This window comes from Gorilla gorilla, chromosome 9, assembly GCF_029281585.2.
Source record: "Gorilla gorilla gorilla isolate KB3781 chromosome 9, NHGRI_mGorGor1-v2.1_pri, whole genome shotgun sequence".
NCBI lineage: Eukaryota > Metazoa > Chordata > Mammalia > Primates > Hominidae > Gorilla > Gorilla gorilla.
The window spans coordinates 69,899,300-69,926,565 of NC_073233.2; the positions used below are offsets into that span (position 1 = coordinate 69,899,300).

Sequence of the window (27,266 nt, forward strand, 5' to 3'; positions counted from 1 at the left end):
GGGACAACACCTAGATCTGGCGCAGTGGTCTTTCCTAGTGTTTTCTCAAATAGTATCCAGGGCTTCCCTGGTTCTAAAACAGAAATAAATAAATGAATGAAGCAAGGAAGGAAGGAGGTATGGAAGGGAGAAAGAGAGAGAGAAATTAAAGAGGTGCCAAAAATTCTCAGACTTTTTCTTTTCTTGCTCTTGTCGCCCAGGCTGGAGTGCAATGTCGTGATCTTGGCTCACTTCCTCCCAGGTTCAAGCAATTCTCCTGCCTCAGCCTCCCAAGTAGCTGAGTTTACAGGCGTGCACCACCATGCCTGGCTAATTTTGTATTTTTTAGTGGAGACAGGGTTTCACCATGTTGGTCATGCTGGTCTCAAACTCCTGACCTCAGGTGATCCACCTGCCTTGGCCTCCCAAAGTGCTGGGATTACAGGCATGAGTCACCACGCCTGGCAATTCTCAGACTTTCAAAGCCAGTGATACCAGAGTGCTCAGTCCTTTGACCTCCACCTCCAGGCTCATATCTTCTTCCCCTCTCCCATCCTGTTCACAGCCTCACAGGACAGTGTAGCCTGCCACGATCCCTGTTGGACTGAACAAAGGGGGCTAACATGGGAATAAAAGACAAGGACGTAAGAGTATATTTGGAAGAATGGGTCGGGGGCACCTTGCCTCTAGTGGACAAGGGCCCCAAGCTTTACACAGCCCTCCGTATTTATTGGTAAAAGAGATAACAAGAAGGGGGGATGGTTGTCAGCCGGCAGTTTGATTCACAGCAAGCTTGCAAGACTGCATCCTTCGAACAATAGGTGCTAGATTTCCCAGTAGATAACTTTAAGGAGCCCGGTGCCAAGGAATGATGACCCTCAGCAAGCCTCCTGGCGGCAGGCGCAGTCGTGAGTTTGCTCACATCCTGCACTCATGATAAAGAGTTTGCTGTTTGATCACATAGCCTCCAGTGGAATGCTGGGTTGGTCACAATCCCTTCGGCCTTTTCAGCACCCAACATCTCCCCTTTTCTGTTTATGTATTAATTGAAAGAATGTAAGGCCAGGCTGGGCAGCTCTCATTTTCCAATTGGCGGTCCATCTGATTTTATAGACTATGAACAGAAGACAGAGACAAAACCACATTATTCCAAGAACTACATATAAGATGTTAATGTGGTGCCTTAGATAGGTCCAAGGGTTGAGGCTCTCCAGGCCTTGCTGGAATTCAGTCCAGTCTTCTAAAGAAGGCTGAAATTCTTGAGTTTGCCTATTTAAATCAAGAATTTTGTTCTGTAATTCACCAATATCAAAGGTGATGTTGGATGTGAATGCTCCCTGCAAACGGGCCTTCACAAGGTCCCACGGATACTCACTTTGGTTATATTCTAAGTTGGTTACACAAATATGAGTGTGATTAAAATGATAATGCAATTGCTGTTGCAACTGCAAGTTCTGTACTTGTTCTCCTAACCATAGAACATGGATTTTAACATTGCCACTTAAGCTTATAACTCAGTGTTAATTTTATTCTGAAGTAGCCACACTTGTTTGGCTGTGTGCATCCAGTTCTCCACGTACTGAGCTGTTTGGATAGAATTATGCAAAGCTACAGAAGACATCACAACAAAAGTTATTAGTGTGACCAAGGAAACAATAGCAAAAATTATCATGCCTAAGGCTCTACGGACACGATGAGTAAGCTGAGTTAGAAGAAGTTTCACAAAATGCCAGGCAGGTGTGGCAGCCCAAGGCTCAGACAGATTAACAGGAATCCATCACCCAGGGATGCAACCTAAAATCATCAAAGTAGAGAGATTATGTGTTTGCCATGTGCTATGATTAATGCAGTTATATAACTGGCAAGATTTACAGGTTAATTCGGTATTGTTTACCTGGAGCTGGTCCTTCTTAGCTGCCAAAAAGACATAAGGATTAAACACACAAACTGTAAATTGAGTGGTGATATCTTTACAAATGTAACATTAAGACTGCATTGCTTACTATTGCTATTATTGGATAGTATCCTAATCCAGATGCTGCGATTCGTAAATGGGATTGCTGCCTTCCACATCATCTCTTGAATTGGTCCTTTCCTCCCTAGATAACACCACTGAGGAAGAGGCGGGCTAAAGCCTGCTCCACGCCAAGCAATCTGGGTAGCAGACTGGGATTGGATCCCAGTACTGTATAAAGAAGAAGCATTAAAAGCTTGCCACCAATGCCAGCGAAGTTTGTGCCATGATTTCTGATTTTCATCTTTTCCATCTAATTGATCTTTAGGTCCCCAATCCACAATGTCTCCAGTTAACATAGATTGTTTTCTAGCCAGTGGACCAAGACACTGGGTCCATAGATGGGCGTAGGAAATATTGAATGGAATCCATTCCGTATAATCAGCACATTTAAGGTGATTGGGCCAGGAATGGTTGGTTAGCACACCAGTTACGTTAATAGAACCAAGACTTAACAGGTGCATGACTTTTTCATAGTGACTCAACCATGTTTGAGCTTGAATTTAAGACAGCTATGGCTGACCAACGTCTTTGTGGTGATACACAAAGGAAGTCCTTCCAGTGGAGCAGTATAATTAATGACATTATTCTGAAACTCTAACTGTTCTATGTCAGGGAGAGTCAGGGGGTCCTGGAGCCCACTCTCCCTGATCGTGATAAAGCTCAGGAGGAGTGTCACTCCAAAGCATAGGTCATACTACTGGGGGATTGGGAACATATGCCCAATATGTTTTTGCCTCTGCACAGGGAAAACATATCGCACAGGACATTATGGCTAACATGGCCAAGAACATGGAATCAGGGGTTCTGGCCTGTCCCTGATGCTACAGTAGTTTCTCAGCTTCCTGCATGGTTTTCTTGAGTTGTCCCCAGGTTATGGGGGTTGATGTCATTGGGCTCTGGTCAGACTTCTCTCTGTCTTTGCGCTCAGGCTCAGCTGGCTCACGGCTCGTACCGGAGGGACCGGGCCCATGGTTGGCCACCCTGGGCTCCTCAAGTCTCCCGTTCCATGGTCGCACACACCTTGAGGGCACCCACATGGCTTGTCCATCTCCTGTAAAAACACAAGCATACCCTCGTCCCCATATTAGTAAACACACCAGACCTTTCCATTGTTCTTCTTCCGGAGATTTCTCTAACACTTTCAGATAAACTTTCCTCTTTTCATCTAACACTTGCCAATGTCTTTCTTCTGGAGTCTTATCATTCATACCAGGAGTCAAAAAATTTAAGGTAAATAAGGCTAAATATAGTTTTGATTGAGGTGGTAGTTGGCCTCCTATACCCCCTTTTTGTCTTTTCAACATGCATTGTAATGTTTGATGTGCCTGCTCTATAATGCCTTGTCCTTTAGGATTATAAGGAATTCCTGTTTTATGGGTTATGGCCCAAAGCTGTAAGAAATTTTTAAAAGCATGACTAGTATTAGTGGGTCCATTGTCAGTTTTTAATTGTTGAGGTATCCCCATATGAGCAAATGATGACAGACAATGTCACCGTACATGACCAGCTGTCTCACCTGTTTGGCATGTAGCATGCAGCATATGAGAATAAGTGTTTATAATCACATGAACATAGCTAAGCTTACCAAAGGCTGCTATATGTGATTGTATATATATATATATATATATATATATAAAATTGCTATACGTGACTGGCTACATTTACAACATAAGCTGAATCACAGACAACGTTGATAGGATCTGAAGCTGTGAGCTGTAAAACCTGAATGACTGCAATTAGCTCTGAGCATTGAGCTGAAACCCCAGAGGTCATTATTGTTTCCAGACTTTTTTGGGATAACAAATTCCGGTGAATTCCAGGGGCTAACTGACGTTTCTGTATGTCCTGCATTCGATTGCTCTTTTACCAACAGGTGAAGTTGACCTAGCTTCTCCTGTGTTAGGGGCCATTGATCCACCCACACAGGTTTGTCACTAAGCCATTCTAATGATAAGGCAGGGGGCGGAGGAGAAAGATCAATGACCCCCATCAGAAATCCTGACATCCTAACACTTTTCTATCTGTTTTTCCAGTTACTGATATCAGGTTAGGGTTTCCTTGTAGAAATTTCCCTAAACCTTTTCTACTCTGATATCTCATGACCTTCAACATTTTAAATTCTGGGTTATCAAAGTTTTCATTTATAAGCCTCATATCCCATGCTGTAAGTAAGTCTCAACCCCATAAATTGATAGCTATATTTGCAACATAAGGCTGAAAAGTACATGACTGTCCGTCTGGACCAAGACAAGGTAAAATCTCAGCACTTTGTTGAACACTTTGAGCTGTTCCTACTCCCAGTAGGGACATAGAAGTTAATTGCAAGGGCCAGGATGGGGGCCAATTGTCTTTAGATACTACTGACACATCAGCTCCTGTATCCATAAGCCCATAAAATTTCTTTCCTTTAATTTGTATTACACAGGTGGGTCTACTAGAGGCTATGGGTTGGGATAGATAGATTTCCCATGTAGTTGTGCTCCCGAACCCTTTGTTTCCTTGTATCTCCTTTTGTGGAGAAGGGTGTAATTTGCAGGGAATAAGCAATAGCTGAGCAATATATTCTCCCAGTTCAAAAACCCAAAGATCTTGTGACATTAAAACTACTTGAATTTCTCCTTCAAAATCAGAGTCAATCACTCCCAGGACTACAGTGATGCCCTGTAAGTTAAGATGGCTTTTGCCTAAAATTAGTCCTGTGTATCCTGTTGGTAAAGGTCCCCAAATACCAGTGGGAACTTTGATAGGTTTGTCTCCACCAACTACTGTTATTCTTTCTCTGGCAGGTAGATCTAATCGTGCACTTCCTGGTGTTCCTGGGGTGAGGGAATCAATGTGCCTCTGGGAACCCATCCCTGAAACGGGGTTGAGGTCTGGACTGGGAATGCCCTCATTGTTTGAGGGGCCTGGGTCCAGGCCCCTGCCTCGTTTCCTGATAGGGGTGCTATTTTGATGAAATTTTGAGTGGCACTGATTAGCCCAGTGATTTCCTCTGTTACAGCGAGGACAAAGTCCTGGCATTTTTTTCCACTGAGTGGGGCACTGCATTGTAAGGTCCTTTCTGTCCTGAGATCTGGTGGCATTCCTTTTTAAAATGTCCAGTTTTTCCACAATTATAACATTTTCCCATTTTAGAGTTTGACCCTTGGCTCCTTTTAGATTTGTCAACTGCTAAATTAGCCATTGCTTGCACTAACATTGCAGATCGATGAAGCTCAGTTCCTACATCCTGACAAGCTCAGAGAAAATTTCCCAAGTTTTTTGTACACCTCACTGATGCCAGTGCACGTTTACAATCCGCGTTTGCATTCTCAAAAGCTAGAGTTAAGGTTAGCATTTCTGCAGCCGCAGTGTGAGGAATCTGACACTTCACTGCCTCTTGCAATCTTGCAAGAAATTGCGCATAGGGCTCCTGTGACCCTTGCATGATATGTAAGAAGGATTGTGCTGGGACTCCCTCTTCAGGAATTGTGGCCCAGGTGCATTTAGCAACCTGTGCACACTGCTGATAAGCAGCCTCTGGGAGTGTCATTTGTCGTTCCAGGTCTGAATAAGGGCCATTACATAACAGCATATCCTTTGTAAATATGCCCATGTCCAGCAACACGATTCTGTCTAGCCTGCTCTGCACACATTTCTTGCCAATTTAAATTCCATGTCAGATATGCACTAGTGGACAAGCAAGTTCACACCAAGTGTTTCACATCAAAGGGTAAAAGACACATAGCACTGAACACAGATTCTAGCAATCCTAAAGTGAATGGGCTCCGTATGCCATTATTTACCACACTTGCTTTTAATTCCTTCAACAACTTAAACTCTAGTGGAGTGTGTTCATGAATAACCTGCTATGGATTATATGGATCAGGCCTTATGGAAATAGGAAAAGCATAAGGTCCTAAGGGCTCTCCAGCCATGGCAGCAGAGCATAAAGTTCTTTGTATTGGGGTCTCTATTTCTGCCACTGAAGGAGGCAGTACAGACATTTCTGCAAATGGAGGAGGTGGTATAGGCCAATTTTTATCCTCCCTCTCCTGTTTTTTATTTTCAATTGGAGCTGTGGGTGGGATAACAGATTCTTTCAGATTTTTAGATTCAGCCTGCTGTCCTGCAGAATAATAAGGAGATAATGGCAGAAGCATAGTACGAACTAAACTCCAAGTGGAGAAAACAGAAGAATCAACTTTAAGACCTTTTTGATGAGCCCATTTTAATCCTTCTGCTGTTCTGTCCCAGTTTTCCACATCAAGAGTGCCTGCCTGTGAAAACATAGGTTATGCAAAATAACCTCCTGCAGCAGCTTAGTTAGTGTCTGAGAACTAACCTGAGCCCCAAACTGTCTCAACAGAACTTTGAGAAACTGCAGATAATGTTATTCTTCAATAGGCAAATTCTGCCCCATGTTACCCTGATTGCAAAAACTTCCTGTCCAGGACTTCTTTAAAGCACTGCTTCCAATACCTCTTTAGGACACTGATCAGTACCTCTTTAGGGCACTGACCTTATATCCGCTGCTGGCAGACTCGTCCCGGGGTCCCTGTTTGCCTTGTCAATTGCAGTTCCTCTGCTCCAGCAGACCTTCTTCGCTCACATCCTTGAAGTCCCATGTTCAGACGCCACTTGTTGTGCGCCTGATTGTGTTGCTGTTTGGGGTGCCACTTGTAGACTGCCATGATCCCTGGTGGATCAAACAAAGGTGGCAAATGCAGGAGTAAAACATAAAGACAAAAGACTATATTTGGAAGAATGGGTCAGGGGCACTTTGCCTCTAGTGGACAAGGGGCCCCAGCTTTACACAGCCCTCCATATTTATTGGTAAAAGAGATAACAAGAAGGAGGGGGAGTGGTTATCCACCGGCAGTTTGATTCACAGCAGGCTTGCAAGACTGCATCCTTGGAACAATAGGCGCTAGATTTCCCAGCAGATAACTTCAAAGAGCCCAGCGCCAGGGAGTGATGACCCTCAGCAAGCCTCCTGGAGGCAGGCACAGTCGTGAGTTTGCTCACATCCTGCATTCATGATAAACAGTTTGCTGTTTGATCATATAGCCTCCAGTGGAATGCTGAGTTGGTCACGATGCCTTTGGTCTTTTTGGCTCCCAACAGTTCAGGATGGTTGCAGGGGTCCTGTAATCATCTCTCAGTCCTTGCTAATCCATGTATAAGGTGCAGTTCCTCTGGTGTTAATGTCTAGCAAATGGACTTTGTATCTTAATATGAAGGAAAGGGAAGGTGCTATGGTCTAAATGTTTGTGTCTCCCCACCTAACCCCCAAGGTGATGGTATCAGGAGGCAGGGCCATTGGGAAGTGATTAAGTCATGACAGCAGACTTAATCTGCCCTCACGCATGGGATAAGTGTCCTTCGAGGCCCTAAAGAGACCCCTCACTCTGGAAGATGCCGTCTGTGAACCAGAAAGCAGGCCCTCCCCAGATACCAAATCTGCAGGCACCTTGATCTTGGACTTCCCAGCCTCCAATACTGTGAAAAAAAGAAAGAAAGAAAGAAAAAAAATATATATATATATACATGAGATGGGGTCTTACTCTGTCACCCAGGCTTGAGTGCAGTGGTGCGATCATAGCTCACAGCAGCCTCAACCTTTCAGGTTCAAGCAGTCCTTTCACCTCAGCCTCCCAAGTAGCTGGAACTACAATTGTGTGCCACCATGTCTGGTTAATTTTTAAAAAAATTTTTTTTGTAGAGTCAGGGTCTCCCTGTGTTGCCCAGGCTGGTCTTGAGGCTCAAGGTCCTGGGCTCAAGCCATCCTCCAATATTGGCCTCCCAAAGTGCTGGGATTATAGGTGTGAGCCACCATGTCCTGCCAGAAATAAATTCGTGTTGTTTACAAGCCACCCCCAGTCTATGGTGTTTTGTTATGGTAGTCTGAACAGACTAAGAAGGTCAAGGGAAAATGACCTTCTCATGAATACTCCCTAAGGAAAGAAGCTATTGACCTGTTTACGGAAGTTTTGCTGACATTGACTGCTTGCAGGGTGCTGTCCTTAGTGCTTTATTTAAACCTCACCGTTCCCCTGAGAGTAGGGCCTATCATTTCTAATTTTAGAGATGAAGAAACCAAGGCTCATAGAGGTTGACGAAGGTATTTTATACCATACAACCAGTAATCATGGAGGGGCCATCTGAACCCATGTATTTGATCATTTTATTAAAATACCTCAAAAAAAAAATCCTCTCTTCTTTCTTAAGGAAACAAGCCCATATAAATTTAGTGGATGGGAAAAATAAATGTAGCAGTAGTGAGAGGTCACTGAACTGTAGCCCTGAGGCTACATTTTGATCTGGGACTTCATATGTAGATCTGAGACCCCATGGAGTGCCCCCTGCTTGTAAGTTTCATGAAGTCAGGGATTGTATCATCCCAAATCCACTGCCCAGAAGGCATGTAGTCATCCTCCAGGAGCCTGGCCCTCTGGAGTGGTACTTCCCAGCTGGCTGCAGAGAAGGCTCAAGCGTGGACACCTGGCAGTGGCCACTGGCTACCAGTCCTGGCTTTGCTTAAATTCCCCATCTGTCTTTGCAGTACATTGTTTTCACTGTTGTTTTTGAGACGGACTCTTACTCTGTCACCCAGGCTGGAGTGCAGTGGTATGACCTCGGCTCACTGCAACCTCTGCCTCCCAGATTCAAGTGATTCTCGTGTCTCAGCCTCCCAAGTAGCTGTGACTACAGTTACGCACCACCATGTCCAGCTAATTTTTGTATTTTTAGTAGAGACGGGGGTCACCATGTTGTCCAGGCTGGTCCCCAACTCCTGACCTCAAGTGATCTGCCCGCCTCGGCCTTCCAAAGTACTGGGATTACAGGTGTGAGCCACTGCACCCGGCCCGGTTTTATTCTTTATCTCAGTGAGGCCATGGTCAAGTTGCTGAAACTCCATATACTTCAGTTTCCTCCTCTGTAAAGTGGGGATAAGAGGAATTTAATAAGGATTATATGAGATAATGCATGTAAAGCGTTTGTCTTAGCATGGTGTGGGCGACACGTGCTCCGGAGTCTCGCTGCCATTGCTCCACCTGCACTGGGCCTGCTTCAGTCCCTGAGCCTCTGTCAGGACACATGGGGCGGGCACAGAGAGTTGCATTTCACTATCCCAACTCTGAGATGCAGCTGCTGCTGGGTCTGATCTGGCCTCGAGGCATCTGCTCTCCCACCTCTGCCCTGTCTTTCTCTCATCCCCACGCCCTGCTGAGCTTGGTCCTTGAGCCCATTCAGGGTGGCTGCCATCACTGTTTGCCTCCTCCACTTGGACCTGGGTCTCATCCAGGCTCTGACCCAGCTGCCAATTGGTGGGAAATCAGAAAGTGAAGCCCGTGTTGAACCGAACCGCGAGGCTGTGACCGGCCAAATCCAGATTGTGGGAAACTGCAGGTCAACAGTTTCTGGAGAATCTGTTATTGGGCTCTGCCCTAGAGAAACTGTAGGGAAGGAACAGATCCTCCAGAAATTAAAGAGGCCAAACAGTCATCTCCAGTTAAACAATGAGCAAGACTACAGAGTTTAGTGATGTACACCTGTGTGGCCAGACTATCAAAAACTCAAGTTTGTGATTCTCATAAAAGTCAGGACAGGGAGCCAGGCGTGGTGGCTCAGGCCTGTAATCCCAGCACTTTGGGAGGCTGAGGCAGGCAGATCACGAGGTCAGGAGTTCGAGACCATCCTGGCCAACATGGTGAAACCCCGTGTCTTCTAAAAATACAAAAATTAGCTGTGCGTGGTGGCACGTTCCTGTAATCCTAGGTACTCGGGAGACTGAGGCAGGATAATCACCTGAACCAGGGTGTCAGAGGTTGCAGTGAGCCAAGATCGCACCACTACACTCGAGCCTTGTGAAAGAGCGAGACTCCGTTTCCAAAAAAAAAAAAAAAGTCAGGACAGGACTGGTGTTGGGGGTGGGGAAGGTTTTTGGTTGGAAATTGGAAAGTTCTATTTTTAGACCTGGGTAGTGGTTACAAAAGTATTCACCTTATAAGAATATATTAAGGTCATATATTTGTTCAGTGTGGGTTTTACCTGTGTGGTTTCTTTTTTTTTTTAAGTGTATATTATTTGTGTATGTGTGTAGTACTTGTGGTTTGTTTTCTTGTCTTTGAGACAGAGTCTCTGTCACCCAGGCTGGAGTGCAGTGGCGCTATCTTAGCCTACTGCAACCTCCGCCTCCTGGATTCAAGCGATTTTCGTGCCTCAGCCTCCCAAGTAACTGGGACTACAGGTGTGCACCACCACTCCTAATTTTTTTTTTTTTTTTTGTATTTTTAGTAGAGATGGGGTTTCACCATGTTGGCCAAACTGGTCTTGAACTCCTGACCTCAAGTGATCCGCCCCCCTCAGCCTCCCAAAGTGCTAGAATTACAGGCGTGAGCCACCGTGCCCGACCTGTACTGTGGCTTTTATTTGACAATAAAACAGTTCTTTAAAATGTACCCTGGGGGCAGAGCTGGGCATAGTGGTCCTTGCCTGTAATCCCAGCACTTCGAGAGGCCAAGGTGGGAGGATTGCTTGAGCTCATGAATTTGAGACCAGCCTGGGCAACATGGCAAGACCCCGTCTCTACAAAAAAATTTAAAAATTAGCTGAGTGTGGTGGTGTGTGCCTGTAGTCCCAGCTACTCGGGATACCGAGGCAAGAGGATTGCTTGAGCCCAGGAGGTTGAGGCTGCAGTGAGCCATGATGGCACCACTGCACTCCAGCCTGGGTGACAGAACGAGACTGTGTCTTTTAAAAAAAGAAAAGAAAGGGCCGGGCATTGTGGCTCACGCCTGTAATCCCAGCACTTTGGGAGGCCAAGGTGGGTGGATCGCTTGAGGTCAGGAGATCGAGACCAGCCTGGCCAACGTGGTGAAACCCAGTCTCTACTAAAAATACAAAAATTAACCAGGTATGGTGGTGGGTGCCTGCAATCCCAGCTACTCAGGAGGCTGAGGCAGGAGAATTGCTTGAACCTGGGAGGCGGAGGTTGCAGTAAGCCAAGATTGTGCCATTGCACTCTAGCCTGTGCAACAAGAGCGAAATGCCATCTTGAAAAGAAAAGAAAAATATCCCTTGGGTCTAGTCCCAGTGCTGCCACACAAAGGCCACCTCTCTTTCTGCTCTCCCATCCTGCCTTTGTCACAATTCTGACCCGTTTAGAACCTAACCTAAGTCAAGGCCTGGACAGAGTTATTCTAAAGCAAAGTGAGTGAGTGTGTGTGTGTGTGTGTGTGTGTGTGTCTCTCCAAGTGTACATATTTCCTTTTTACTTCTGAGATTGTACCTTCTGGGACAGGTGGAAACCTTTCTTCTTTCAAGTCCTTCATCTTCAGTGGCTACTTACCATCCCCATAGCTGGAGTTTAAGGAAATCTATCCCTAAAGAAGGGGTCCAACCTCAGTCTTAACTTTTTTTTTTTTTTTTGAGACAGAGTTTCACTCTTGTTGCCCAGGCTGGAGTGCAATGACACGATCTCCACTCACCACAACCTCCGCCTCCCGTGTTCAAGCAATTCCTCCTGCCTCAGCCTCCCAAGTAGCTGAGATTACAGGTGTGCGCCACCACGCCTGGCTAATTTTGTATTTTTAGTAGAGACGGGGTTTCTCCATGTTGGTCAGGCTGGTCGTAAACTCCCAACCTCAGGTGATCCGCCCGCCTCAGCCTCCCAAAGTGCTGAGATTACAGGTGTGAGCCACTGCGCCCGGCCATCTCTCTTTTTTTGAGATGGAGTCTCACTGTGTCTCCAAGGCTGGAGTGCAATGGCGCAATCTTGGCTCACTGCAACCTTCGCCTCCCGGGTTCAAGTGATTCTTGTGCCTCAGTCTCCCGAGTACCTGGGATTACAGGCATGCACCACCACACTCGGCTCCTTTTTTTTTTTTTTTTTGAGACAGGGTCTCTCTGTTGCTCAGGCTGGAGAGCAGTGGGGCGATCATAGCTCACTGTAACCTTGAACTCCTGGGCTCAAGCGATCCTCCTGCCTTGGCCTCCCAAAGTGCTGGGATTACAGGCATAAGACACCACACCTGGCTAATTTTTGTATTTTCAGTAGAGAGGGGGTTTTCCTATGTTTGTCAGGCTGGTCTTGAACTCCTGACCTCAAGTGATCCGCCTACCTTGACCTCCCAAAGTGCTGGGATTACAGGTGTGAGCCACTGCACCTGGTCTTATTAACTCTCTAGAAGGCCTTAGCAGCCCCAATTTGCTTGCTGAACAGATCTTCCTTGCATGAGTTGGATAAAACTTCTCTCCAAAATTTCATGTGTGGACTTTTTTACCTGATGAGCAGGTAAGCTTTACATTTTTATCCCACGAGCGCCACCTTCCTATCTCTCTTTGCTGTTTTTCTCTCTTTATCTGCACTACTTGCTTCACATTTACTCCGTTCTGCATTTGGAAAGAGAAGAGGGAAAATGCATTTTAAAAAAAGAGGCGAGAAATGGAAACTAGAGAGGCCTCCCACTGGCCTCCCCCCATGGTGGCGTCCACTTAGCCACTTGGCCTCCGCTGTTCTGCTGCAGAAAAGTCAGTCTGAAAAGTCAGTCTGTGTCTACGCTCATCCTGAAAACAGGCAGAGGTAGGAGGAAGGAGGCCTCCCACTGCCTTCTCTGGGGAGGGATCCTAAGTCCCGCGGAACATTTATAGAGTCCCTGCTCTCCAACAAGGCAAGAACCTTGTTGCAAAGGAGCACAAAGATCCCCAGAGAAGCCTGTGCAGGAAAGATAAAATGGAAAAACCCACAGTCAAAAAGGAAAGGAAAACAGCTGTGGCATTCTGAAAAGACAAGCATCCACTGTTCTCTAATGTGGCTGGTTTTCCTAACTCCTCACATACTGATTCCCTCTTCATTGGATGTCCCCAAGGCCAGAGCACAGTCTGATTTGTCCAGAGCCACTTTGTGAGCGGAAAAAAAACCAACTGATTTTCCTCTGCTCTCACACTACACAATAAAGACAGAAGACTTCTGTGACCAAATGTGTGGGGTTTTTTTCCCCACATGCCAAGCAATCAATCAATTTTGCCATGGACACCAACTGGGTGTCCTCCAGTTTAATTCTGACACCACCTACCCCAAAATAGCATCAGATCTCCCCGGTTTAGGGCTCAGTGCCTCAGGACTGCCCCCCTCGCTTTAGATGCCAGTTGCATCTCAAGATACATGATGCAATTAGGTGCATAGCCAGACATACTTTACCCCAGGCTGGGGCTCAGGGCCCAGGTTCTAGTCCCAGCAACGCCTCCAACACGGTGTGAGAATGAGCTATTTCCTCCACTTCTGTTTGTACAAATGAAATACACAAAAACACCACTAGCCCTGGGCCCAGGCTTTCACTGTCAAAGGGATTTGAAGAATTTTGTCATCATATTTGAACTTCAAAACAGTCCCAGGGGAAGCAGGCCATGTTTTAAGATGATGTCATCCATTGCTTTCTTGGTATGAACTAAGCACCTTGCCCTCCCTCCCTCTTCCTAGGGGAAGGCTGAGACATTTCTGGCTCCAGTCAATTAACAACCTCATCTCAACTGACTTATTGAAAGAATGAAGTAGCTGGGATTACAGGCATGCACCACCATGCCCAGCTAATTTTGTATTTTTTAGAGAAGACTGGGTTTCACCTTGTTGGTCATGCTGGTCTTGAACTCCTGACCTCAGGTGATCTGCCCGTCTTGGCCTCCCAAAGTGCTGGGATTACAGGCATGAATCACCATGCCCGGCAACCATCACAGGTCATGATGGTTGCAGGGGTCCTGTAATCATCTCTCAGTCCTTGCTGATCCATGTGTAAGGTACAGTTCCTCTGATGTTAATGCCTAGCAAATGGAATTTGTATCTTAATATGAAGGAAAGGGAAGGTGCTATGGTCTAAATGTTTGTATCTCCCCAAAATTTATATGTTGAGACCTAACCCCAAGATGATGGTATTAGGAGGCAGGGCCGTTGGGAAGTGATTAAGTCATGAGAGCAGAGCTCTCACGCATGGGATGAGTGTCCTTCGAGGCCCTAAAGAGACCCCTCACTCTAGAAGATGCCGTCTGTGAACCAGAAAGCAGGCCCTCCCCAGATACCAAATCTGCAGGCACCTTGATCTTGGACTTCCCAGCCTCCAAAACTGTGAAAAAAGAACTGTTGACTGACCAGCTTCAAGGGTTCCCACGGCCCCCTCTTTAGGCTCAATTAATTTGCTAGAGCAACTTACAGGATTCAGGGAAATACTGATGTTTACCAGTTTATTATAGAAGCTATGACGAAGGATAAAGATGAAGAGGTGCATAAAAAGAGGTATGGGGGTGCTGAGTGCGGTGGCTCACACCTATAATCCCAGCACCTTGGGAGGTTGAGGTGGGCAGAGCACAAGGTCAGGAGTTTGAGACCAGCCTGGCCAACATGGTGAAACCCGGTCTCTACTAAAAAAATTTAAAAATTAGCCGGGCATGGTGGCACACGCCTGGAGTCCCGGCTACTCGGGAGGCTGAGGCAGGAGAATCGCTTGAACCTGGGAGGTGGAGGTTGCAGTGAGCCGAGATGGTACCACTGTACTCCAGCCTGGGCAACAAAGCAAGACTCCATCTCAAAAAAACAAACAAACAAAAAGGTATGGGGGAGGAGAATGGAACTTCCACGCCCTCCCCAGGCAAATCATGCTCCAAGAACCTTTCTGTGTTCAGCTGTCTGGAAGCTCTTCATACTCCATCCTCCTGGGCTTTTTTTTTTTTTTTTTTTTTTGAGATGGAGTTTAGCTCTTGCTGCCCAGGCTGGAGTGCAATGGCCCAGCCTCAGCTCACTGCAACCTCCACCTCCCGGGTTCAAGCTATTCACCTGCCTCAGCCTCCCAAGTAGCTGGGATTACAGATAGCCCACCACCACGCCCAGCTAATTTTTGTATTTTTAGTAGAGATGGGGTTTCACCATGTTGGTCGGGCTGGTCTTGAACTCCTGACCTCAGGCAATCTGTTCGCCTTGGCCTCCCAAAGTGTTGGAATTACAGGTGTGAGCCACCACGCCTGGCCCCTCCTTGGCTTTTTATGGAGACTTCATTGGTTAGACATGATTGAAGCATGGACAGCCATACACAAATGTGATTGAACCGAAAGGGAATGATCAAAGGCTAATGGACTGACTCAGGAATGCCAGCAAGTCCTGTCTGTCTAGATTCTTCTTGACCTCTCTGCGCAGCTGTCCTTCCTCCAGGGTATGGGGCAGGATCTTGTCTGGAATGGTTGTCTTGTAACCTACAATTAGGCGAGGTAGGTTGGGGAATTTCTTTAGGGCTAGCTCCTAGACAAAAAGGCAGGAAAATGATTACTGCCTTGGGGAGAAAAAGGAGCAGGTAAAAGGAGGGCAGGAGAAGGTCAGGGAGAGAGATTCTGTTTTCTGAGGCTGGGTCAGAGGCGTAAAACACCCCAATATTATCACAAAAGACTATGACAAGGGCTATGGGAGTTATGAGCCAGAAACCGTCGGTGAGAACCAATACATATGTATCATAACGTCACACCAACTAACCAGCTCTGAAGTTTTCACTTTTCCCTGGAGCTTTCTATTTCTTCTGCTGTCTTTTTTCCTTTTTTTTTTTTTTTTTTTTTTGAGTTTCACTCTTGTTGCCCAGGCTGGAGTGCAATGGCCTGGTCTTGGCTCACCACAACCTCTGCCTTCTGGGTTCAAGTGATTCTCCTCCTCAGCCTCCGGAGTACCTGGGATTACAGGCACCTGCCACCACGCCTGGCTAATTTTGTATTTTTAGTAGAGATGGGGTTTCTCCATGTTGGTCAAGCTGGTCTCGGACTCCCAACCTCAGAAGATCCGCCCACCTCGGCCTCCCAAAGTGCTGGGATTACAGGCATGAGCCACAGCGCCCAGCCTATTTCTTCTGCTTTCTTGTGGGCTATTTCTCCCCCTTGATCTTCTCTTCCAATGTTCCTTCCTCCTTTGCCTGGGAAGGCCCTGATGAACACCACCAGACTTGGATACCCACCTACCGATGGAGCAAATGAAGAGAGGATCAAGGACAAAGCCCTTTAACCTCCCTCCATCTTGGTGCCTCCCTCACCAGCACTCAGACCAGAAGTATCAGGCAGAGAAGAAGCCTTAAAAACTCTTTCCACAGTGTCCAGCCTTGGAGGAATTGGAGAACAGCAGCTAAAGGCTGAATTTGAGGGATAAAGATAAAGTATGGAGAAGGCTGAAATTAAACCCAAATCTGTATCAACTCAGGGCTTTCACAGGCAGCAAAGACCCCTAGATCTATCATGAATCTGAGTCATTGCCTTGTAGCCCCTAGCTAGCAGTTGATCTGTTGATATTTCCATTCTTCATTCAATATCAACTTACAAGGGGCCTTCTCTCACACCAGCACTCCACAAACTGTTGTGGGTGATGCCAAGACACCAAACGACAACATCCAGCCTTTAGTGAGCTGGTGGTGGGAATGTGAGAAGCACATGGAAGATACATGCTGGTCTCTATGGTTAGTTCAGCATCCAACTGCACACACAGTTGATGCACGCCAGAGGAGTTCAAAGGAAGGTATATTTAGGGACTGTATTAGTGTCCTCTGGGTGCCGTCACAAAGTGCCACAAGCTGGGTGGCTTAAAACAGCAGAGAGTTAGGCCGGGCGTGCTGGCTCACACCTGTAATCCCAGCACTTTGGGAGGCCGAGGTGGGTGGATCACCTGAGGTTGGGAGATCGAGACCAGCCTGACCAACACAGAGAAACCCCGTCTCTACTAAAAATACAAAAATTAGCTGGGCATGGTGGCGGGTGCCTGTAATCCGAACTACTCGGGAGGCTGAGGCAGGAGAATTGCTTGAACCTGGGAGGCACAGGTCGTGGTGAGCTGAGATTGCGCCACTGCACTCCAGCCTGGGCAACAAGAGCAAAACTTCATCTCAAAACAAACAAACAAACAAACAAAACAGCACAGATTTATTCTCTCATAGCTTTGAAGGCGAAAAGTCCAAAATTTCCAGGCAAGACTCCTTCCTCAATTAGGAGTCTTCAGCTGTTGGTTGTTGCCAGCTATCCGTACCATTCCTTGGCTTTGTAACTGCATCACCCTGATTCTGTCTTCATCTTACATGGCTGTGTTCTTTCTGTGTGTGTCTCTGCCTCTGTGACCAAATTTCTCTCTTCTTACAAGAAGAAGTTATAGCCCACCTGAATCCAGTATTACCTTATTTTTACTTGGTTACATCTGTAAAGATCCTATTTCTTTTTTTATTTTAACTCAGCTAAAAAAGATCACATTTCCAGGCTGGGCGTGGTGGCTCATGCCTGTAATCCAAACACTACGGGAAGCCAAGGTGGCAGGATCATTTGAGCCCAGGAGTTCAAGACCAGTGTGGGCAACATGGTGAAAGTCTGTCTCTACAAAATAATACAAAAATTAGCCAGGAGTGGTGGTGCGTGCCTATAGTTGCAGCTACTTGGGAAGCTGGGGCAGGAGGATCTCTTGAATCTGGGAGATGGAGAGTGCAGTGAGCCAAGGTTTCGCCACTGCACTCCAGCCTGGGCGACAGAGTGAGTCCCTGTCTCAAAAAAACTAAAACATAAAAGGAAAGAAAATATCTTATTTTTTTTATTTTTATATTTTTTGAGACGGCGTCTCGCTCTGTCGCCCAGGCTGGAGTGCAATGGCATGATCTCGGCTCACTGCAACCTCCACCTCCTGGGTTCAAGCGATTCTCCTGCCTCAGCCTCCCGAGTAGCTGGGACTACAGGCACCCGCCACCACGCCCAGCTAATTTTTATACTTTTAATAGAGACGGGGTTTCACCATGTTGGCCAGGATGGTCTCAATCTCTTGACCTTGTGATCCACCTGCCTTGGCCTCCCAAAGTGCTGGGATTATAGGCGTGAGCCACCGCGCCCGGCCAGAAAAGATCTTATTTTTAAATAAAATCATGTTCACAGGGACTGGGGTAGGACTTGAATGTATCTTTTGAGGGGACACAATGCGACCTATACCAGGTAGATAAAACAAAGGCTGGACAAAGTGATTGATTTTTCACTGTAGAGGTCACAGTACTGTACCCCTGGGCTTGGAACAGAGAATCAGGGAAGAATATAATGAAAGATCAAAGATGCTGGGGGCAAGATCTTGCATCCTTGACCCTTGAGTCATGTGTTAGTTTCCTAGGGCTGTGGTAGCAAAGTACCACAAAGGTGGTGGCTTAAAGCAATAGAGATTGTCGAAGCCCAAAATCTGAAATCAAGGTGTGGGTCAAGGCCATGTTCCTGCCTGCAGCTCCAGGGGAAGATCTCTCCTTGCCTTCTTAGATTCTGATGGCCACCGGCATTCCTTGGCTTGTGGGAGCATTGCTCCAATCGCCGCCCCTGTCTTCACCTTGGCCTTCTCCTTTGTGTCTCTGTGTCTTCTCCTCAACAAGAGGGCCCCCCAGGGTAATCCAGGACAACTTAATTGTATCTGTAGAGACTGTTTTCCCAAATAAGGGCAGATTTACAGATTCTGGGGCATGAACATATCTTGTTGGGGACGACCATTCAACTTACTACATGTGATATTCCTGATGTTTAGGGAATGCACTTTTTAAAATTTTTCTTCATTATACATATATATATTTTTAGAGACGGGGTCTCACTCTATTGCCCAGGCTGGCCTTGAACTCCTGGGCTCAAGGGATTCTTCTACCTCGGACTCCCAAAGGGCTGGGAGTTCACAGGCGTGAGCCACTGTGCCTGACTGGGAAATGCGCTTTGATTTGTCACCCATTCACTCAATAATACTTGTGCCCATTATGTGCCAGGGACTATTCTAGATGCTAGAGACACAGCAATGCAGGTTCCTGCTCTTCATGCAGTTTTTTTGTTTTGTTTTGTCTTTTGTTTTTTTGAGACAGAGTCTTGCTCCATCACCCAGGCTGAAGTGCAGTGGTGCGATCTCCGCCTCTTGGGTTCAAGCGATTCTCCTGTCTCAGCCTCCCGAGTAGCTGGAATTACAGGCACATGCCACCACGCCCAGCTAATTTTTTAATATTTTTAGTAGAGATGAGGTTTTGCCATGTTGGCCAGGCTGGTCTCAAGCTCCTGACCTCAGGTGATCCGCCTGCTTCAGCCTCCCAAAGTAGTGGTATGTGAGCCACCGTGCCTGGCTGTTTTATTTGTTTTGTTTTGTTTTGTTTTGTTTTAAGATGAAGCCTCACTCTATTGCCCAGGCTGGAGTGCAGTGGCGTGATCTTGGCTCATTGCAACCTCCACCTCCCAAGTTCAAGTGATTCTTCTGCTTCAGCCTCCCAAGTAGCTGGGATTACAGGCGCCTGCCACCATGCCAAGCTAAGTTTTTTGTATTTTTAGTAGAAATAAGGTTTCACCATGTTGGCCAGGGCTGGTCTTGAACCTCTGACCTCAAGTGATCCTCCTGCCTTGGCCTCGCAAAGTGTTGGGATTATAGCCGTGAGCCACTGTGCCTGGCCTTTTGTGCAGTTTTTATTCTAGGGGGAGGAGATGGACAATACGTTATTAGACAAATAGACAAGGAAATATTTAGGATAAGGGCTGCAAGGAAATGCAGCAGGGATGAGTGACGGTGTGACTGGGGGGCTACTGCAACCTAGAGGGAAAGGCTTCTGTGTAGAGGTGACATTTAAGCCGAGGGCTGAGTGCCAACAAGGAGACAGCCATGCGGAGACCTGGGACAAGCATTTCTGGCAGAAGAAACAGTAGGAGCAAAGGCCCCAAGGTAGGAGTGAGCTGAGCACATTCAAAGAACAGAAAGATGGTGCAAGTATCTAAAACATGGTGAGTCAGAAAGAGAGGAGCTGGATTTGGGGTTGGAGAGGCTGACTGAGCCAGATCACATGGGGCCTGGAGGCCAGCAAGGAAGCTGGGCTTTTATTCCAGGGGCCAGGGGAATCCATTAGGTTTTTTGTTGTTGTTGTTGTTGGGAGTCTTGCTCTGTTGCCAGGCTAGAGTGCAGTGGCACAATATCTCGGCTCACTGCAATCTCCACCTCCTGGGTTCAAGCGATTCTCCTGCCTCAGCCTCCTGAGTAGCTGGGATTACAGGTGCGCACTATCACGCCCGGCTAATTTTTGTATTTTTAGTAGAGACAGGGTTTCACCATGTTGGCCAGGCTGGTCTCGAACTCCTGACCCTGTGATCTGCCCACCTCGGCCTCTCAAAGTGCTGGGATTACAGGCATGAGCCACAGCCCCCGGCCGATCCATTAGGTTTTAAGCAGGGGAACACTATGATCACAGTCATGTGCTTAAAAGCTCACTCTGGCTGCTGAGGGAAACATGGGCTGCAGAGGGCCAGAGTCGAAGCAGGGAGATGAGTTAGGAGGAGGTCACTGCTGCAGTACCCAGAGGTGGCGATGGCAGCTTGGACCAGGGCATGGCCACAGAGGTGGAGGGATGGATTCCCGACGAGTTCTGGAGGTGAAGGTGACAAGAGGCCCTGACAGATTGGTCGTGTGGGGTGAGTAAAGAAGAGACTCCAGAATGAGTCTTAGGTTTCAGAAGCCAGCAAATAAGTTTCTGTTGTCACTGCTTTAATTTTGGTAAAATACATGTCACATAAAATTTACCATTTTAACCATTTTAAAGTGTACCGTTCCATGGCATTAAGTGCATTCATAACGTTGTGTAACCATCACCACGATCTATTTCCAGAGATTTTCTGGGCTTATGCATGTGTATTGAACAATCTGAGTATTCGTCAGATTCTATTGAGAGAAGAGTGTGCAAAGTTTCTTGTGAGCCAGTGTTCCTGTCCATAAAGACCACCTCTGATGGGGGCTGCGATTTCCTCCGATTGTTTCCAGTTGGCTCCTGGGGCTGGGGAACATGACATCCTATTTTATTTTCCCTTTGCTTCTGCCTCAGCAGAACCTAGGAGAAATCCTGGCATGGTGCCGGATGATCAATTTCATCTTGACCTTAATGAGGACCGAGGCCCTGACACTCTATGCTTCCTGCCGCCTCTATGCACACGCACAAGAGAATTCTGAGTGCAGTAAGGGTTAAAAATCCTTTTAACACTAACCTAAAGCTTTGCTCCCTCTGGTCCACAGGGGGAAATCAGTTACGGATAGCAAAGGTCGACTGAAGGATAGACAGAGTGCCTGATGTTTCCAGCTGAAATCCTAGTAGGCCTGACTGCAGAGCTCTGCAGAGAGGGCGGGAGGAGTGCGGAGGGGGTGGGGGTGGGGGTATGTGTGGGGGTGGCTATGGTGTGCAGAGACCCTGGCTTTTCACAGTTGCCTTTAGAGAGGTCTTTAATGCCTACATTAACCCTAGGGCTACCGAGGGAGAACCTACAGCTTTGCAATACAGACTAAGAATGCTACTCCCTCTCTCTCCCACTGCCTATCCCCAAGATTGGGCTCCACTGAGTGATGTGCATAGCTGCTAACAATTTCTTCTATAGTTTAATTTAGAATTGAGGCCATGCGGGTGTCTATTTGGTATTAGGTTGGTGCAAAAGTAATTGCGGTTTTTGCCATTAAAAGTAATTTTGCCTGCCGGGCACGGTGGCTCACACCTGTAATCCCAGCACTTTAGGAGGCTGAAGCGGGTGGATCACCTGAGGTCAGGAATTCAAGACCAGCCTGGCCAATGTGGTGAAACCCTGTCTCTACTAAAAAATACAAAAATTAACTGGACATGGACTGGTATGTGCCTGTAGTCCCAGCTACTCAGGAGGCTGAGACGGGAGAATCGCTTGAACCCAGGAGGTGGAGGTTGCAGTGAGCTGAGATCACACCACTGCACTCCTGCCTGGGCGATAGAGTGAGATCTGTCTCAAAAAAAAAAAAAAAAAAGTAATTTTGCCATTATTTTTAACAGCAAAAACCTCAATTACTTTTGCACCAATGTAATAAACAGTTTCATTTCATAATCCTCTGGGACGAAACTGGATGGGCCATCCTACAGGTAAGAGGAGGAATCATATTCAGTAGTCCCCCAACTTATCAACAGTGGGTACAGTCCAAGACCCTCAGTGGATATGTGACATCGTGGATAGTCCTGAAGCCCATATATACTATACATGCACACCAATAAAAAGTTTAATTTATAAATTAAGCATAATAAGAGATTAACAACATTAATAATAAAATAGAACAATTGGGCTGGGCATGGTGGCTCACACCTGTAATCCCAGCACTTTGGGAGGCTGAGGCGGGAGGATTTCTTGAGTCCAGAAGTTCAAGACCAGCCTGGGCAATAAAGCGAGACACCATCTCTAAAATATAAAAATAAAGAACAATGATAACAACAGACTACAATAAACTACTGTAATAAAAGTGATGTGAATGTGGTCTGTCTCAAAATATCTGTACTGTACTCACCCTCTGATGAGATGATGCAATGTGGTGAGCTACACGAGATGAGTGGCATAGCATTGTAATGAGTGTTGGGCTTCTCTTGAGCTTCTGACAAACATCAGGAGGATCATCTGCTTCAGGTGATCCTGGATCACTGGGCCATGATGATGTCAATGGTTGGATGTCAGGAGCAGATGATATCAATGATATCAACTATCAATTGATAGTTGAAGGGTTTTTTTGCTGAAATCTTTTGGAAGAACATTGTAATCTGAAGATATTGTCTCTTTCTTTCTTTTTTTCTTTTTCTTTTTTTCTTTGAGATGGAGTTTCGCTCTTGTTGCCCGGGCTGGAGTGCAATGGCGTGATCTCGGCCCACTGCAACCTCCACCTCCCAGGTTCAAGCGATTCTCCTGCCTTAGCCTCCTGAGTAGCTGGGATTACAGGCATGCGCCACCATGCCCGGCTGATTTTGTATTTTTGATAGAGATGGGGTTTCTCCATGTTGGTCAGGCTGGTCTCGAACCCCCGACCTCAGGTGATTCACCTGCCTCGGCCTCCCAAAGTGCTAGGATTACCGGCATGAGCCACCACGCCCAGACTTTTCTTCTTTTTCTTTCTTTCTTTCTTTTTTTTTTTTGAGATGGAATTTTGCTCTTGTTGCCCAGGCTGGAGTGCAATGGCGCGATCTCGGCTCACCACAACCTCTGCCTCCCGGATTCAAGCAATTCTCCTGCCTCAGCCTCCCAAGTAGCTGAGATTACAGGCGCCCGCCACCACACCCAGCTAATTTTTGTATTTTTAATAGAGATGGGGTTTCACCATGTTGGCCAGGCTGGTCTTGAACTCATGACCTCAGGTGATCTGCCTGCCTCGGCCTCCCAAAGTGTTGGGATTACAGGCATGAGCCACCGCGCCCAGCCCGTCTCTTTCTTTCTAACTGATCAAAGTGTTGCTGCAGGCGTTGTAATCCTTCAGTGATCATTCGAGTGACCTTGATGCTGCCCTCCATTCGAGGATTGTATTCCATAATTTTGCCCTTTAATGTCTATGCAATTTGAAACACTGGCAAATTTTTATTATTGATTCATTTATTTTTTGGAGGCAGGGTCTCACTCTTGCCCAGGCTGGAGTGCAGTGGCACAGTCATGGCTCACTCCAGCCTCAATGGCCTGGGCTCAAGCAATCCTCTGGCCTTGGCCCCCCTTTAGCTGGAAGCACAGGCACATACCAGCACATGCTGCTAATTTTTAAATTTTTGGTTGAAATGGGGTCTCACGTTGTCGTCCAAGCTGGTCTCAAACACTCGGGCTCAAGCAATCCTCCTGCCTTGGCCTCCCAAAGTGCTGGGGTTACTCATGAGCCACTGTGCGGGCCTTGAACTGTCTTTTTAATCTGTATTTTCTCAGTATGGCACTGTTTGTGGTAGAGTTTGGCCTTCTTTGAATGTTCATGAGCCTCCCAACTATCCTTCTTTCTCTTTTTCTCGTGGTAATCCAAACAACACCCATAGTGTTGACAGGGTAACTCAATATATTCATTTTGTGGCCTGGTAACAACCCCAAAGCCACCTGGTGCAGCCCCCAGGGCCTAGAGAAGCTATGAATTTGGGGGTCTCAAAGACCCACAAGCTGACTCAGTGCAGCTTTCAACAGAAAAGGGTCATCTTCTCAAGGAGAAAGCGTTTAATTGAACTAAACTGGGAGCTTCTCAGGGTTTTACCACAAACCTAGCCCCGAGCATGTCTACAAAATTACTGACATGAAGGCTTTGTTTGTTGAACTGCTCTTCGTCTCACAAGCAGAAGAAAAAAAATAGTAAAAAGAATTCCTGCCATATATTACTCTGGAATAAACTGTTGGAAGTGCCACTCTAAAACATTTTTATGGTGAATACTTTGGTGATATGTTTTCTATTCCTCCTATCCCATTCATTGTTTCTATGCCAAAATAGGGTAGGTCTTATCTCCAGTCTACAGTCAAAGAAACTCATCAGCTCTAAAAGTAGAAGCAGAATTTATACCATGTTCACAACGGTCACTAATTACAGAAACTCAGATTTAGTCTGTTTCCAATCCCCTTTTAAAGTGAGTACTGGCCAGGCACCGTGGCTCATGCCTGTAATCTCAGCATTTTGGGAGGCCAAGGCAGGAGGATTGCTTGAGGCCAGGAGTTTGACATCAGCTTGGGCAACATAGTGAATCTCCATCGCTACTAAAAATGCAAAATAAAAAATCAACTAGTCAAAAATGGTGGCACTCGCCTGTAGCCTTAGCTACTTGGGGGGAATGAGGGAGGACACTCCCTTGAGTCTAGGATTTTGAGGTTGCAGTGAGCTCTGATCGCGCCACTGCATCCCAGAGTGACACTGTGTCTCTAAAATAATAATAATAATGATGATAATAAGATGAGTACGGCCAGGCCAAAGCTTCATAATTTCTCTCTTAGTACACATGAGAATAGGTCTGAGATGCATCATTCATTGATTCCACAAGTATTTCTTTTTTTAAAAAAAAGACAGAGTCTCACTCTGTTGCCCAGGTTGGTCTCGAACTCCCAGGCTTCAGAGATCTTCCCACCTCAGCCTCCCAAAGTGCTGGGATTATAGGTGTACGCCACTGCGCCTGGCCCAACAAATATTTCTTTCTCTCTCTCTTTTTTAAAAAATTTACCATAAAGTCTTTTATCCCTAACAAATGTTTTTTGAATACCTTCCACATGCATGTTCCCAGGAAAGACTTATACAGGCCAGGTGTGGTGGCTCAAGCCCTTGTAATTCCAGCACTGTAGGAGGCCAAGGTGGGGACATTGTTTGAGCCTGGGAGTTCAAGACCAGCCTGGACAACATAATGAGACCTTGTCTTCATAAAAATAAAAATAGGGCAGTGCACGGTGGATCATGCCTATAATCCCGACACTTTGGGAGGCCAAGGCAGGTGGATCACTTGAGGTCAGGAGTTCGAGACCAGCCTGGCCAACATGTGAAACCCCATCTCTACCAAAAATACAAAAATTAGCTGGGCGCAGTGGCATGTGCCTGTAATCCCAGCTACTTGGGAGGCTGAGGCAGGAGAATTGCTTGAACCCGGGAGGCGGAGGTTGCAGTAAGCCAAGATCATGTCACTGCACTCCAGCCTGGGCAACAGAGCGAGACTCCGTCTCAAAGTAAATAAATAGATAAAATAAAAATAAAAATAGGCCAGATGCAGTGGCTCACGCCTGTAATCCCAACACTTTGGGAGGCTGAGGTGGGCGGATCATCTGAGGTCGGGAGTTCAAGACCAGCCTGACCAACATTGAGAAACCCCATCTCTACTAAAAATACAAAATTAGCCAGACGTGGTGGTGCATGCCTGTAATCCCAGCTACTCGGGAGGCTGAGGCAGGAGAATTGCTTGAACCCGGGAGGTGGAGGTTGTGGTGAGCCGAGATCGCGCCATTGCATTCCAGCCTGGGCAACAAGAGTGAAACTCTGTCTCAAAAATAAATAAATAAATAAATAGAAAGACTTACATGAAAAAAGTAGGCTGGGCGCAGTGGCTCACGCCTGTAATCCCAGCACTTTGGGAAGCCGAGGCGGGCGGATCACCTGAGGTTGGGAGTTCGAGACCAGTCTGACCAACATGGAGAAACCCCGTCTCTACTAAAAGTACAAAAAAATTATCCGGGCATGGTGGCCCATGCTTGTAATCCCAGCTACTCAGGAGGCTGAGGCAGGAGAATCACTTGAACCCAGGAGGCGGAGGTTGTGGTGAGCCGAGATCGAGCCATTGCACTCCAGCCTGGGCAACAAAAGCGAAACTCTGCCAAAAAAAAAAAAAGTAGAAGATCGTTCTTACTTTGGGAAGCTAGTGCCTATAACAGATTGACCCACAATGATGGTACTATAACCTAAAAAGGTAAACAACAGGACTGTGGTGGCAGGGGAAGAGGAGCATCAGAGATCCTACATGAGTTCAACTAGATGGAGGACTGCGGAGAGAGGAGAGAGAATGGAAAAAGAGGGTGCCAAAAGCCACAGCCTGTAGCCTGTGCAGGGACCAGGGACGGGGTGGCTCAGAAGGAACTGCTGCTTCCTACAGTGCTGGAGTGGCCTGGGGCTTAGGAAAGCCAGAGGGCAGGATTCAGTCATGCAGTGAAGAGAAGGACTAATGAAAGGCCTGGACGGTAACTCCTGATTCCTCTCATTCTGTCCTATCTTGAAGCCCAGAATCCAGAGAGTCAGGTTTTTCCATGTTTCACCCCATGCCAAAAAGTGGAGCCCTCTTCTTTAGTGAAATGGAAAGGCCTAAAAAGAGATAATCAAAACTGCTGGTTTCCCACACTGTCTCCCTAAAGCGAAGTCCGCTGCTACAATCCCTGACCTTGGATGGAAGCGCAGTCTTCTTACTAGTGCTTCATTTAAAAAATATTAACTTGGTTGGACGCGGTGGCTCATGCCTGTAATGCCAGCGCTTTGGGAGGCCAAGGAGAGCAGATCACCTGAGGTCAGGAGTTCGAGACCAGCCTGGGCAACATGGTGAAACCCCATCTCTACTATAAATACAAAAGTTAGCCAGGCATGGTGGCAGGCGCCTGTAGTCCCAGCTACTTGGGAGGCTGAGGCAGGAGAATCACTTGAACCTGGGAGGCGAAGGTTGCAGTGAGCCAAGACTGCGCCATTGCACTCCAGCCTGGGTAACAAGAGCGAAACTCGGTCTGAAAACAAAATAATAATAATAAAGTAAATAAAAATAAAAATATTAACTTTATTGAAGTGCAATTTACACACAATAAAATACACTTTTTTTTTTTTGAGACACAGTTTCACTCTTGTTGCCCAGGCTGGAGTGCAATGGCGCGATCTCAGCTCACCACAACCTCCACCTTCCAAGTTCAAGTGTTCTCCTGCCTCAGCCTCCCAAGTAGCTGGGATTACAGGCATGCGCCACCACACCCGGCTAATTTTGTATTTTTAATAGAGACGGGGGTTTCTCCATGTTGGTCAGGCTGG

At 46.7% G+C, this 27,266-nt stretch overlaps 1 long non-coding RNA gene across 1 annotated transcript in view; it reads right to left on the minus strand.

The window, feature by feature from the left end:
* Window positions 1-634: 634 nt before the first annotated feature.
* The window catches only part of LOC129525228 (uncharacterized), a 35,694-nt gene continuing 9,062 nt past the window's right edge, over window positions 635-27,266 (minus strand). The window contains exons 2-3 of the long non-coding RNA XR_008669376.1: window positions 6,498-6,674; window positions 635-3,047 (exon numbers count right to left, since the gene is read on the minus strand). This is a non-coding gene — a long non-coding RNA (uncharacterized lncRNA). The remainder of the gene's footprint in view (window positions 3,048-6,497; window positions 6,675-27,266) is intronic.